Source organism: Rhinolophus hipposideros (genome assembly GCF_964194185.1).
Source record: "Rhinolophus hipposideros genome assembly, chromosome: 10".
NCBI classification, from domain to species: domain Eukaryota; kingdom Metazoa; phylum Chordata; class Mammalia; order Chiroptera; family Rhinolophidae; genus Rhinolophus; species Rhinolophus hipposideros.
Window position 1 is genome coordinate 5,095,056 of NC_138056.1, and position 14,823 is coordinate 5,109,878.

The 14,823-nt window shown below is 50.8% G+C and overlaps 1 protein-coding gene across 2 annotated transcripts in view; it reads left to right on the plus strand.

The window, feature by feature from the left end:
* PC (pyruvate carboxylase) overlaps window positions 1-14,823 on the plus strand; it is a 93,500-nt gene that overhangs the window by 27,403 nt on the left and 51,274 nt on the right. The window lies entirely within an intron of this gene.

Genomic DNA, 14,823 nt, shown 5'->3' on the forward strand with positions numbered 1-14,823 from the left:
CGAGCCACGGGCCCAAGATGTCGAGCAAGGCATCTTGTCCTCGGCCCCAATTCCTCTGTCACATATGTGTATTTCTCAGCATTGAATAAATGAAATATGAGTCCAGGTCCAGCACCATTCCTGAGGAGGTTGGAGTTTGGTAGAAGAAGGAAGCCAAGAAGTGAGGCTGCTTGGAGGCGGTGCCTGAAGATGGAGGAGTGGCTCTGAGAGTCTTGGGGTTGACAGGAAACCATTGTTTAGAGTTGGCCCTTTGCCCGTTCTGAAGCTGCAAACAAGTTCCCAGGGGACAGGCCTTCCGGTGACTGCCATGGTATGCACCTGGTTTTAGGTCCATGGCATTTCTTAGTTTCCCCGACATTTGTCCCAGCCCCATGTTCTGAGATCGGGCTGATGGCCCTGCTGACAAATAGCCTGGCACCTTTCTGCAGGGGGTCTTCTGAGCCACGTTGGGTTTATCTTGTTGGCGTGTGGAGTCTGAGAACACACATCCTCCTTGCTTTCCCCTCCTCCTTTCCTCTTTCCCCATGCCCAAGCTAGAGGCGTGGTATACTCTGGGTCCGTGGTAAAACAAGCTCACTTGCCCCTCATTACATACATGCTCCTTCTGACTCTGCTAATCTGATTATTTCAGATCAAACCAGCCTCATTCTGAATCCATTCATTCATATATTCATTCAACAAACATTCTGTGCCAGGCATTGTGGAAACCTACATGCTCAAGCTGTTGTCTGATGTTATCTAACTGGCATCACTTCCAGAAGTTTGGGTCATTGATGTGCCTTTGACCCGATGCCCATTTTATAAACTCAGCTAGTCCTCCTGAGTAATACAGTAGCTTTCCTCCAAAGAGTTGGGGCCGAGATTTTCATTCTGACCTCATTCAAAGGGAGAGCCCGGAGCAGACCCCTCAGTGCCAGGCCTCATTCATGTGGGCGTGGGATCTCCCCTCCTCCCCACCCCCTTTTGTTATCTGTTTGCCACTCCTCGCTCAGTCCTCAGGATTGGCCCACCCATGGCCTCTGGCCTGGAGCCCATTCGACTGTTGTCACTACCCTGCCCCCTCCCACCCCAGGGCTTCTCATGCTTCCCAGTTGAAGCTCCTGAAGGTCTCAGGAGAATCTCTGTCATCAGCACACGGGGAGCCACACCCCGAGTTCTGCAAAGACGCTCTTTAATGGTGGGAGTGAAAGGAGAATTTGAAATAAGACTGTTTTCTGCATTTGTGTTACCCTTTGAGACTCACCTAATGGCTTGAGACAGTCCACGGTGCTGGGATTGTCTGAGTCTCTTCCAGGAGTGCTCCTGAAACCCTCTGATTTGTGTGGACACTGGAGGCTTGTGGGGCTTGGCCTCGCTCCTCTCTGAGCGGCTGGAGGAAAGGCGCTTCCGGATAGAAGAGATCTTCTGGGAGGGACCTAAGTGGGCTGTCCTCCCCTCCAGGGCCCCCTCCACCTGGTGGCTCTGCTTTGCATTCTCTTATTTCTTTATTCTTTTGCCTCTTGCTTCTCACCCATCCCATCTACCCAAAAGGGACTGTGAGAAGTAGAATTGTGGAGAGCAGTGGAGACTGCAGATTCGAGGCCTGGTGGTTTACCTCCCTTCTACAGGAGCTGCAGCTAGAAGCAAGAATTCTAATTGCCTTCCCAGGAACTTCTCTTTAATGTGAAATTCTTTAGGCGGAGGAGAGGATTTCACTTGCTGTGTGCCTTCCCACCCAGAGAACCCACTGGCTGCTGTGAGGGAAGCAACTTGGGCATTTTGACTCCACACTTTGCAGTGGACGCTCCATAGGGATGAGAACGCGTGCTAACTTAGGGGCGAGCTGACAGGCCTCCCGTCTCCTCCAGGACCACCGCTAGCTCCGGGCAGCTGTTCTAGGCCCTTCCCCACAACGTGACCGTGGCTGTGAGTGCTGCTGTCCCAGAAGCCTGAGGCACCTCTTGCCACAGGTCACCCAAGTTCAGGCCAAAAAACAATTTCTGCTTATACAGAATGCCAGCAGTTTTCCAGACCTGTTCCCTTTGTCGGTAATTTTCTTACATCCATCAGAGCAGTCGATATGCATTTATTTAGGTGTTAGATTACTCTGAAGCTTAGGTCTGGCTGTGGCAAAACAGTGCAAGCCAGACAAAGCCTGAGAACAAGTACAAAGCAACGAAACACATCAAGCACTATAAAATATGGTCCTTCCTCTGGGCTTGGTTCCAGTTTTCCTTGAAGCTAAGTTCTAGAATTTCAGACCGACCTCTTTTCTTAGCTTATCAATTCTCCATACCCTTGAACTCCTTTCTCCCAGGTAGGAAAAGATGAGGGGCCGTCTCTGCAAACCTATACATACCAGTTTGTGTAGACCCTTACTGGGGACAGAGTACTTTTGCATACATTCCCGAGGGGGGTCAGGATCTCATTTTGCAGGTGATTTGCCGGAGGTCACAAAGAACCCAGGCTGGGAACCAGGTGTTCTGCCACCAGATCTCCTGTCCGTTCTGGGATGCCATGTTTATCTTCCTTCAGGGTTGATTAGTTTCATAAATACTGACCCAGTGCCTACTTGGTCCTGCTCTGCCAGGAGTGGGATGCCAGGATGAATACACCCTCCTCTCAGGCCTGGCGGGGTGAGCTGCTGCTGCCTCTAGCTAGTCTGTCACTTGGGCAGGAAGGCTCTTCTCAGTTTTGTTAAGAGCACAGACCGCCCGCCCGTATAAAACTGCTTGGCAATAAGCAGAACAGGCATCTGTCCACAGCCGTGACCCTGGCCTGCCCATTGCTAAGCGAAGACAGTGGGCTGGGACAAATGGTAGGGTCACTCAGGAAGCATGTGGTGAATGAGAAGCAGGTGCCTTCCCTGGACAGCTTGGCGCACACACAGAAACCGGGGGTTGGGGGTGGGATTGAGAGGAGAGCGAGGGAGCAGGTCCTGCGCAGAGGTCGTTTGTTCTTGCCAGTCCCACTGGCAGCAGGGTGAGTTCTAGAAGAAGCTGTCGGGGCTGAAAGAAATTCAGGTCGACGTGTCTGTTTCAGGGGGTGAGGAGGAGGAGGGACCCAAGGAACGGTATTAGTATGAAGAGCCTTGGGGGAGAGAAAAGGTGCACTGAGCTTGAAATGCTAAACGGTGCGAGCAGTGGCTGGTGCTTAGGCAGGGACCTAGGAAGAAGGGGGAATGGACCGGATGTGGGGCCTCGGAGGCTTGCAGCCACCCTCCCCCACCCTCTGCTTACTGTTCGCCCCGGACTTCTGATTACCTTTGTTAGGGTTCCCAGACCCAATTCCAATGTGGGGGGAGGGGCGGGAGTTTCCCGCCCCACACACACCACCAAACTCAGTTCTGATGCTGTCCACCCAGAGATTCCCCAGGTTAAGGGCTCAGTCCCACAAGGTGCCCCCTTCCCACGCACACCACACTGCGGATACCAGCTGGCTAAGCCCTGGCTGGTAACCTGTGCTCTCAGCCCGCTACAGATTAGTGGGTCTCGCGACCCCCTCCTCGGCCTCCACGTGCCAGTTGCAAGTCCAGGTTGTTACCTGTGCTGCTGACTGGCTGTGAGGCAGAGGTGCCCACAACCCCCTCCTTGGGTTAATTTCCTAGGATGGCTCCCAGAACTCAGAGAAACGTGTTACTTAATAGATCACGGGATTATTGTAAAAGGACGTAACTCAGGAACAGCCAGACGGAAAGAAAAGATGCACAGGGCAGCGTGTGTGGGAAGGGGCATAGAGCTTCATGCCCTCCAGGGGGCACCGCCCTCCCCGGGTCACCACTTGTTCACCCACCTAGGAGGTCTCCAAACCCATTCTGTAGGGTTTTTATGGAGGTTTTGTTACATATGCACGATTTAATTAAATCACTGGTGATTGATTCAACCGCAGCCCCTCTCCCCTCCCCAGAGGAGGACGAGGGTGGGCTGGGAGGTGGGGGTGGAACTCTAAGTGCCAACCCTCTAATCACGTGGTTGGCTCCATTGGCAACCAGCCCCCATCCTCAGGTGCTTTCCAAAAGTCACCTCATTAACATAACAAAAGAGGCCTCTTTCACGCTCAACACTTGGGAAATTCCAAGGGTTTGGGGAGCTGTGGGCCAGGAATTGTGGAGGAAGACCTAATATATAAGAAGTATATTTGGGTCACCTGAATGACCAAATATGTATTTCCTACAGATCACAGTATCGCACCCTCTCTGTTCCTTTAGCCCGAGACTTCAAGCTGGCTATCATGGAGGTCTCTGCGCCTGCCCAGGAACTGCTCCCCGAGGCTCGCTGAGGCCTATGGCCCCTCTCCCAGTAGCTCCCACCCAGGGGAGGGCCCGGGTACAGCCCTCCTTGGGTGGACCTGGATCACCCCTGGAGCCGTCGGCCTCTGCTTGGTCGCTGGGCAAGGAGGCCTTAGGTTCTGAGGCCTGGGTGGCTAAGAGAGACTTGCATTTGCTCCAGAGCTTTTTGAGCACTCACTGTTGGAGGCCCCATGCTACGTGCTGGAGACACAGCAGGGAACCAGAAGGACTGAGCCCGCACTCCCTTCATCAGGGGAGATGGCGGAAGGCCAGTTACTGTTTAATTACTGCGGTGATAAGTGCTGCAAAGGAAAGCACAGAGGGTAAGGAGCGTGTGCCTGAGCGTGTGTGCGGCCAGGAAGCCTGTCCCTAGGCAGTTGTCTGCCTGCCCAGCGGGCAGCGGCTGGGTGTGGGTCTCAGACCACAGAAAACCTTAGGCAGGTTCCAGAGACCTAAACTCTCCCTGAACCGGAGTGGAGGGTGCGGGGAGCTGTGGCAGCTGCGGCCTCCTCCCCCGCTGGCTGGAGTCAGGTTCCCAGAGCTGCCTGTGGGCCTGGTGAGCCCTTTCCCCCTGGCACACCTGAGGACCCCTCGTGGCACTGCTCTTAACCTGCCCCTGTGGTGTCACTGAGGTGATGGCAGAATGGCCTCCAGGGGACAGGGCCTGTTTCAAGTTGAATTAAATACTTTCTCGGCTGGCAGATTATCAGTTTGTGGATGACCCAGGCTTGTTCTTTCCTCACATTTGCTGAGCACATACTTCCATGCAGGCTGTCGACAAAAAAAAAAAAAATCCAGCCTAATAGAAAGCTTCTAAAAGTTTATTTGAGCCAATCTGGTGACAATTGCCAGGAAGCAAAATCTCAACAATTGAGAAGATGCTCCGCAAAATGGCAATTTGCAGTTTATTTTATACTTAGAATCAAAGAGTGGTTACATGAAATCCATTGGTGGTAGATTAAGGGGACGGGAGAAAGCAAAGCGGGGAAAATCTCTGGGATTGGATAAAAGTTCATTGGAGAGACGGGTGCTTCTTTCATACATGTGGGTACAGGATAGTTAATAGTTCACTTTTTACCGCACATAGAGATGGTGATTAGGGGACAAGAATAATAATGAGGGGTTCTATGGCTTCCTGCTCTGGTCTAGAAAAAGGGATTACTGACATTCCAAGGGCATGTTATCCTAGATGCAAAAAGACAACAGATAGGCTCACTGAAGGTAGAGATTGACTTTGTCAAGGAAGCTACGGACTACAGATGTGACTTCCTGCCATGGCCCGCCTTAGTTAGGAATTTTTATGTTCACGCCATCCTATGTGGTTATTTTCAGGCTCCTGAGCTTATCACGTTTAACATGTGGCCCCTTTTCTGTCCACAAGACTCAGTCCCTCCCTCAGAGAACTCCCAGCAAAGTCTTGGTGTTTTTCTTCCTGGCCTCTTAGCCATTGACCTTACTGAGTGAGATGGGGCAGGAAATTCAAAACAAACTGCTTGGCACCCCACTGGAGGCAGGTGGGGGAGATTGAGAGACCTCCCTCTAAATCTCCAGTGTGTTCTGGCTGGGCGTTTCAAACCTGGGCTGGGGTCCACATCAGCCCTTTGGGGTGCTCTCACCCCTCTGCCCTGTGCAGGGCCAACCAGATGTCCTTTGGGGTTGTCCCAGGGCCTAGTTCTAGGAGGGCAGCTCCCGCTGGTGGCTGCAGTGTTTCTTTTGTGATTGGGTTGCCAAAATGATGCTGACACATCGGTTTTGAGTGATTCAAGTTTTTATAGAGAGAAGGAGATCACCCCCAAATATTGCCTGGCGACCCACACATCCTAGGGACAGCCCTGCCCCAGGGCTACCCATTGGGCCCTCCAGCTCTGCTTAGCAGCTCTTGGCCTGGACCAGAAAAGAGGATAAGGGCCTATTGTGTCTCTGGGGCCTGAATGGCACTTTGTTTTCTGCATTCGGCTCCCCAGGCCATCGGCTCTGCTGCTGCTGCAGTTTCACAGTCCAGGCTCCCGAGAAATCCTTTCCCAGCCTGGCTTCACGTTGTCTAACTGTCTGGTTGGCTGCTGCTGGATGGCAGCATCCACACCGGGTGCTGAGAGACGGGGCCTTCCCTGCGGAGAGACCTTAGCTGTGGGCGGAGGAGAGAGGGGGAAGCCCCTTTGTTAACAGTGAGCTAAGGGGCGACTTGGCAGGAATCTAGGCCAGCTCTGAATTGGCAGGAAAGGGATGTGGGAATACAGAGAATTTGTGGGAAACCCCCTCCCCTACCCCCGTCCCTGGGTGATTGGAGGCTGGGGGCAACTGGGCAAAGGCAAGATGGTGGTATCTGCCCCCCTCTTTTCCTTTTTGCCTTCTTGCTTCCCTTCCTCAACTGTACGCGCTCGCCACTTAGCCCCCTCTACTGTGTAAGCAGGAAAACAGTCCCAAGAATTGGAGTTATCTCCTTTGTGTTTAGGTCAAAGGAATGAAAAGGTGATGTGGGGGCCGAGAGAAAACAAGCAGAGCGCGTGTTAGATTTGGAACCAAACCGCGGAAAGTAGCCTATGCAACTGAAACTCCCCAGCCCAGTTACAAGACGCGCTGAGGGCAGCCCACCTGCCCTGAGTCCACAGGAGTTGAATCCGCTCTCGGCTCACCTCTGCTACCTCTGCTTATGTCACAAAGTGCAGTCGTATTGTTTTACGTTTTTGCAAATCTCTTCAATGGATTCTCATATCTGTGCTTCTGCATTCAGTCTGTTCTGATAAATAATGTTTATGAAGACAATGTGGACTCACCCAGACACGTAATTGTAAAAGGGAGGAATATTTTTAAAAGCCCTTTTAGACGATTGTGGATATTCCTGTCCCAAACTTGACAAACAGTAGCGTATGTTAAAATCCATTGGCCTTTCTTGAATTGCAAATGGGCCTTTTACCAATGTGATTTTGTAACCCCACACACTAGTCATTTGGAAAATATTGGTTCCCTGAGTTATGCTGCTCCTCAAGATGTTAACACTTTATAACAAAATGCCAAGATACCAAGTAGTATGCCAAGTAGTATGCCAAGGAGTAATATCACCACTAATCTTATCAGAAAAGTCTTTATGGAGAAGTCTGTAGAGCTTATATGATGGATACAAACTTTCCAAAATTCTAGTTTTGACTGGAGAGCTCTTACTTTACCATTGCCAACAAATACTATCAGTTGTTTTCATTTTCAAGGAAAAGTCTGTCAGATACCCAGCCATCCGCCTGTCAGTTGTTCTTTCAAGTAAAAATAGTGTTTCCAGAAAAACTGGCTAGTTCAGCTGGCAACTCTCACCACCTCAGAGGTGCTTTTCCTCCAGCCTACCACTGGGGCTGGGCATGGGGAATGTTTACTTCCCACCTCATCACAAAATGAGTCAGTTTTACTGCTTCCTCAAGGCCAGTCTTCAGTGAAGCTGCCTCTTGACTGTGAGTGGGCAGAGGTGAAGGGCTCCGTGACTGCCAGGCGGTCTGGGGCCACTTCCCTGATGCCATCGAAAGCGCCACCAGTTTTGCCCACCACTGCTTCTGCACCATTGGTGCAAATGTCAACATGGTGGAAGAGGCGATGACCTCTTAGTAGTATGGGACGCTTCTTGAAATGTTCTTGAAAACCTGCAGGGAACGTGGCAATCCCACTGGAAGAAGCACGAGTCTAGGAGGCCACTGCCTGCAGACTGAGAGGAGGGAAAACCAACTTGAAAAATAAAACAAATTGGCAAGTGTGAGTCTTCCAACTGTGTTCTTCTTTTTCAAGGTTCTTTTGGCTCTTTTGGTTCTTTTGCATTCCCATGTGAACTTAGGATCCTCTTGTCAATTTCTACAAAAATAAAAAAGCTGCCATTTTTATACGGATTGCATTGAATCTGTGATTAATTTGAGGAGTATTGCCAATACTCTGATCCATGAACATGAGGTGTTTTCCTTTTTGTTCAGATTTTTAAATTTTTTCAGTGATATTTCATAGTTTTCAGAGTCCCCCATCTTTTGTTACACTTGTTCCTCAGTGTTTTATTCTTTTCGTTGCTGGTCTTGCTGTGTATTGATTTAATTTTATGTTTAACCCCTCCTCCCCACTCTCTCCTTTTCAACTAGACTGAGTCTCCAATAGGACCTTTTGGTAGCACAGTGCGCTGGAGTAAAGACTTTGTGGTTTATTTTTCTGTCCACACCGCCCTTGTGAATAAGACACCATCTTTATTGTCCATGGCCTAACGGTTGGAGAAACCGAAGCCCAGAATGCAAGGTGACGTACCTCGCAGCACAGCACCGCTTAGTGGGAGCAGAGGTAGGACCAGAATGTTCTCCAGTTCACAGCCTCCTGCTCCTTCCGGTCATCCTGTGGGGAACTGACTTTCTATTCTTGGCCCCCTGGGCTTGTGTTTCTACCTCTCTTATGTCGAGCCCCAGGGAATGACGGGAAGAGAGAAGGATTAAGGCTGACATCACAAGGGCTGACCACTGGGGTCACTTTTCTGGGCATCTCTTATGTGCCAGACACCTAGGTGTTTCAGAAATACACGACCTTGATAAGTTCTCAGAGCAGCTCCACAAGATGACTCGTGTCATTCTGCTTTTTATAGAACAGGACACTAAGGGGCAGAGGGGCATGTAAACTTCCAAGTCAAAGAGTGAATGACACTATATGTTGGAGCTGGAATTCAGCACAGTTCCCAGAGCTCAAGCTGAGGTGCTGGAAGAGGGCAGTCGTGGGGAGCAAGAGGCGGATGGGGCCTTTCCTGGAGATTGTGAGGCTTGTCAGCACTAGGGTTCGGTTGACTCAATCCAGAAGCACTTGCTCATTGGCCTGAACCTGGTATCTCAGAGCGGTTGGCTTGTCGCATCATTCTGGGGGCGATGAAGAGACAGGAGAGGCCTGGCAACAGCCCGTGTGATCGCAGACCCTGCTGCATTACTCTGTGGTGATGAAGTCGGGTGGTGGAAGCTAATTTGCCGCGTTAGGTCTTGCCTTCACCAACCCGGTGGTGAATTTTTAGTGTCGGGGCCATTACCCACTATCTTTGTTTTTAAATAGCGCCCAGCAGCGTTTGTCACCCAGTGGGCATTCCTTACACGCTTTTTTTTTTTTTTTTTTTTTTTTTAAGATTTTATTGGGGAAGAGGAATAGGACTTTATTGGGAAGCAGTATGTACTTCCGGGACTTTTCCCAAGTCAGGTCGTTGTCTTTTCAATCTTAGTTGTGGAGGGCGCAGCTCAGCTCCAGGTCCAGTTGCCATTGTTAGTTGCAGGGGGCGCAGCCCCCCATCCCTTGCTGGAGTTGAACTGGCAACCTTGTGGTTGAGAGGACGTGCTCCAACCAACTGAGCCATCTGGCCACCCGGGAGCTGAGCGGCAGCTCATTGTTTTTTTTTTTTTAGAAGGTAAATCAGTAATTTCTTCTTTTTTATTATTATTATTTTTTTTATTAGTTTCAGGTGTACAAGACAAAGTAATACTTAGACGTTTATCATTTATATGCCTCACACTGTGAACCCCCCTCCCCCATCCATTATCCCTCCGACCTCACACCCAGCCATCACATTATATATATAAAATTATAGTTGGCATTCATTAATGTTTAGCTTCTGGTGTACAATGCCATGGTCAGGCATCCACATTATCTCTGAGGTGGTCTCCCAAATAGGACGCATGTCCATCGGATACCCAACAAAATCTTTACCACATTATTGAATACCTTCCCCAAATTAATTTTCAGAAAACCCTGAGGCCATCTTGTGGTTACCAGCTGCTTCCTAATCCCTTCACCTTTCCCCTTATCCCCAACGCCCCCCCCTGCCCCCCGCGCCCATCTAAAAACTCTCGGTTTTTTCTTTGTGTCCCCAAAACTGTTTCTGATTAGTTCATTCACATGTTCTTTTCTTTAGATTCCGCATATAAGTGAGATCATATGGTACTTGTCTTTCTCTTTCTGACTTATTTCACTTAACATAATGTTCTCTAGACCCATCCATGTTGTTGCAAATGATAAGATTTCCTTCTTCTTTATGGCTGCGTAATACTCCATTGTATAAATGTACCACAGCTTCTTAATCCAGTCATCTACCGATGGGCATTTCGGTTGTTTCCATGTTTTAGCTATTGTGTAAAGTGCTGCAGAGCGGCAGCTCATTGACTTCATTCTAGTTGCGGAGGGCGCAGCTCGCTGTCCCATGTGGGAATCGAACAGGCAGCCCTGTTACCCAGAGCTCGCGCTCTAACCAACTGAGCCACCTGTCTGCCCCCCTGCATGCTTTTTGAATACGTGGAAGACATTCTACCTGCCTGCTTTGCTGCCCAGAAGCCATAGAACCTCAGTGCCTCTGTGGCGGGATTTGGGGTGATGGAGAAGAATGGGGGACCAAGGCCATTTGAGTGGTCCGGCTGCCCTGGTAGTGTGAGATACGAGGCAGGGACAGATGACAGGCCTGCCTCCTGCTGGCACGCTCCCACCCTCAGAGACACGTGCACACGGCTGTGGTTGCCGCCGGAGTGGCTGGCGGGAAGTCTGCTCCATCTGTCACACTCGGTCAGCAGTGTTGTTCTCACGTCTGAGTAGCCCACGGCCCAGGACAGCAGTGAACTGAGCCAGACCCTACTCCCGGCCCCATTTCTGCTTGTCTGAGATAAAGGAAACAATTATAAAGTTGTAGTAATCCGCGGCCTTGGCAGTATTTCACAATTGCATAGAAAGTTAATTGCTGCATTTTTCAAGGCTGGATGTTCTACTTGGATTGAAAACAGTGCCCCAGCTGATTACATTTCTCTATGATGTGGGGACTGGGGATGGGGCGAGGGGCAGCCTGCCTTTCCACCAGCCTTGTTCTGACACCCGGTGCCTCAGCCACACCAAGCTATACACAGCTTGTGAACACACAAAGCTAGGTGGCAGCCCCGTGACACCCTCCCTCTTCCCGGAACGCTTCCCCTCCTCCCCCACTGTCAGTCTCCTCATCTTTCAGCCGCATCTGTGATGCTTTTCCTGGTACCTGACTCCCCCTTCTCCTACCACTAGCTTAGACCTGACAATTGCTTCTTAGGCCTTCACCCTCCCTGCTTATTTCTTTATGACAGTACCCACCATTTATTTCACTTCTTTTTTTTTAATTGAGATATAATTGACACATAACATTGTGTGAGTTTCAGGTACGCATATACAACATAATGACTTGGTATTTGTATATATTGCAAAATGATCACCACAGGAAATCTAGTTAACATCAGCACATGTGGTTTCAATTTTATTTTCTCGTGATGAGAACTTTAAGATCTACTCTCTTAGCAACTTTCAGATATACAGTACAGCATCGTTACCTAGTCACCATGCCGTACATGTCATTTCACATCTTTCTTTACATGTCCAGTGAGTACCATGCCTCAGTCACTCTGTGTCTGCACAGCTGATAGCGACCCAGGCCGGCCCCGGGGCTAGATAGAACGCATGGCGCTGCTGCTGCTGGTGATGATAATTTTGGTCCAGTCCAGTAACAGTCTGTGAAAGGCCCTCTACATGCAGAGCTGAGTAAGACGTGGGCCAGCTCTCAGGTACCTTCTGACCTGGAGGAGGAGTAGAGGCACTTGTTCTGAAGGTTACTGCCCTGCATGATCTCCATGTGCTAGAGGTGGCTGGGACCCATGAGAAGTGTCCCAGGAAGAGTGGCATCAGTGCCACTAGAGGTTGTCCCCAGTCCCCTCTGGTCCTATGGAGGCCCAAGCAAAGACCTATATCTTCTGAAATCCTCTCTCAGAACACAGGACTCTGTGCTTCCTGGGACTCTTCCCACTCAAAGCTAGGAGCTGGGCTTCCTGGTTCTTTTCCCCGATACTGGGTACCATGGAGAGACAGGTACCAGATTGCACAGCACCTCTGGATGGCCAGGGGTTGTCCCGGAGAAGGTTTCGGGGAAAGGCATGTATGTGCCCCACCATCTAACTGAGCCTGTTTGACCATCAGTCTCTCTCCTTACCCTCAGTCGTCTTTTGTTACGTTCTTCAATGTTGGGAGATTAACAAACATTGGAGAAACCGTAGAATGTTATATATTTCTCCTTCCTGTCTGCCCACCTCTCTCGTGAAGAAGGTTCTACTTTTATGAGAAAAATTGGGGACAATTGGTCATAGAAACTGGTTATTCGTAATAATCAGATCTGAAACCTCACTAACACTCCTGCAAGGTATGTGTTGTTAATCCCCATTTTACAAATGATAAAATTGAGACTTGGAGGTTAAATGACTTGCCCAAGGTCACACATAGCAGAGCTAAGACCAAGTCCAGCTCTGTCTTACTCCTGTTCTCATGCCCAACTCATCGTCCATGAGAACCAAGTATCACCCACCTCTGTAGGCCAAGTGTGGCCAGCATATCCAGAGCACCTGGTGAAAGGGTTCCCATCCTTCCTGATCTCGACCAGCTCCTACCCAGGGTTACTCCCCCAGAGCTTGTACCTTTTCCCAAGAAGGCTCAGATTTTCCTTCTTAGATCCAGACTGGGGTGACTCATTTCCTGCGCTTGTGTCCTGAGGGTTTCACCTCCCCTCCATCAGTGAGATTAATGTTCCTACCCTGGCTTCTTCTCGGGGTAGGAAGTGAGGTCAAGTATCTGAAAGCGTTTGAAAATGCGGACTAAACTCTCGTGCTGCAGAAATGCCCTGCAGTCCGTTCTTCCTCCTGTCCTTGCTCCTGGGTGAGGTTGAGGCCCACTGCTGAGCGTCCCCTCCAGGTCACCCACCAGCAGGTCACCAAGCACATGGCCAGTCTCAAGGCGGATGTGGGAGTCAGTAGCACCTCTCTGCCTCCAGTTGAGGAGTGAGCAGCAGTGCCTGTCCCCACGCCGGGAGGACGAGGTGGCCCCAGCTCGTGCAGCCCCGCAGGCAGGCAGGCAGTTTCTCCTGGCAGTTCCCCTGAGCGCTATAGCCCTCTCCCATGGGAGCGTCACTCTGGCCTCCCCTTCTAGGATCCCCAGCGGCCTGCCTTTGCCAGGGTTTATTAGAGATGAGCACCCTTCTTTGGTGGGCTGGAAGGGAAGCAGAAAGCTCCTTTTGTCCTCTCTGGAGAAAGATGGAGAAGAGTGAATCACAAGTACCTGTGCTGGTTGGTGTCCTGGATCCGGGAGGAGTGAGCACGTTCCCTCCCACACCGAGTTGGCTGGTGCTTTCAGACCTCCGCCTGGCTGAGGTCCTCTGCCACTCCAGGTGCCCGCATTTCATTGGCAGTTCAGTCCACCAACTTCTCTGGATGCCTCCCTCCCCATCAGGTGGAAAGCGCCCTGAACTAGGGAGGCCCTTGGGTTCAGGAGGCTACGTAAGGATAGAACTGTGAGCTACTGACTGGGCTTTTTCCAAGAACTCTTGTCAGAGCTCAGCCTGGCTTGTGCTTCGTTTTGGCTACAGTGGGGTGGTGCCCCGTGGGTGGGAAGTCTAGTCCTGTTCTTGACTGGGATATGTCCCTTTGGGATAACACCACATTACATGAACTGACCTGGGTGGGTTTAATCGTATATTCAAGCCTTTAAAAACCTTGCTAACCAAGTCATGCCAGGCCAACGGCTCACAAGAGCCACTAAGTAATGTGCCCTAGAGAGGGATCCTGCCTCCTGGCCCCAAGGGGAGAAAGGACCGTGATGTCATCTTCCCAGGGGCACATGCTGAGGCATAGCAAGGTCTCCCGAGGAGGAACAGGAGAAGGAAATCATTAGACTCATTTTCTTCTTTTCCTGGTGAATCCTCTGCTCCTTTTCTTGGACCAGAAACTCTCTCTCCTGGCCGGCTCTCCCATGCCTGGCCCTGTAAAACTTTCTTCCTGCCTTCCTTTGTAAAACTCATACCACTGCCCTCTAATCGTCCTGCCAGAACCCATAGGCAGTGGCTTTTGTCCCCTCCCAGCTCACCCCTGACCTGGTTTTGTTTTTATTTCTTCCCTAAAACACTCTGTTCAAGGTCTCCCCCTGAGCCAGAGATTGGCTCACAGAACCTCCCTGTCCTCTGAGCTGTAGGGGAGAGGGCAGTTCTGGGAAGTCACTGACAGAGGCTCAGCCTAGAACTTCAGTTATAAGCAGGCAGAGGGCCCAGGTTGGGGTGTTCCAGCACCAGGAATAGCGTGGCCTCCCTGGGGCTCTGCAGATCAGCTGCCCCAGTAAGAAGCGCCTTTCAGACGCCCTTAGGCACCCAGTCCTGGTGGGGGGTGCATACACGGTGCCAGTTTCTCTTCCCTCCTGATCTTGGCAGCCTTCTAGTATTTGGGAAAGGAGAGGGCAGTGTGGGCTTCTGGGAATGGCCCTTAGAGACAGGCATCCAGGGGATGGGTGGGCCAGATCATTGCTCACGGGCCTGTGGGGACAGTTCTTGTCAGGGACGGGCAAGACAAAAGGAGCCTAAGGTGGGCAAACCCTACTGGATAATGAAAATGGGTTTTGCCTGAGACCTTCGGGCCAGAGGAAGATGGGCCGTGGGTCCCAGATCTCTGGGTCCCAGAATACCTTTGTGTGGTGGTGACAGTCCCTTGACGGGGTCTCTTATGACAATGGCAAAGCTGCCAGAGATCAGGGGAAGGACC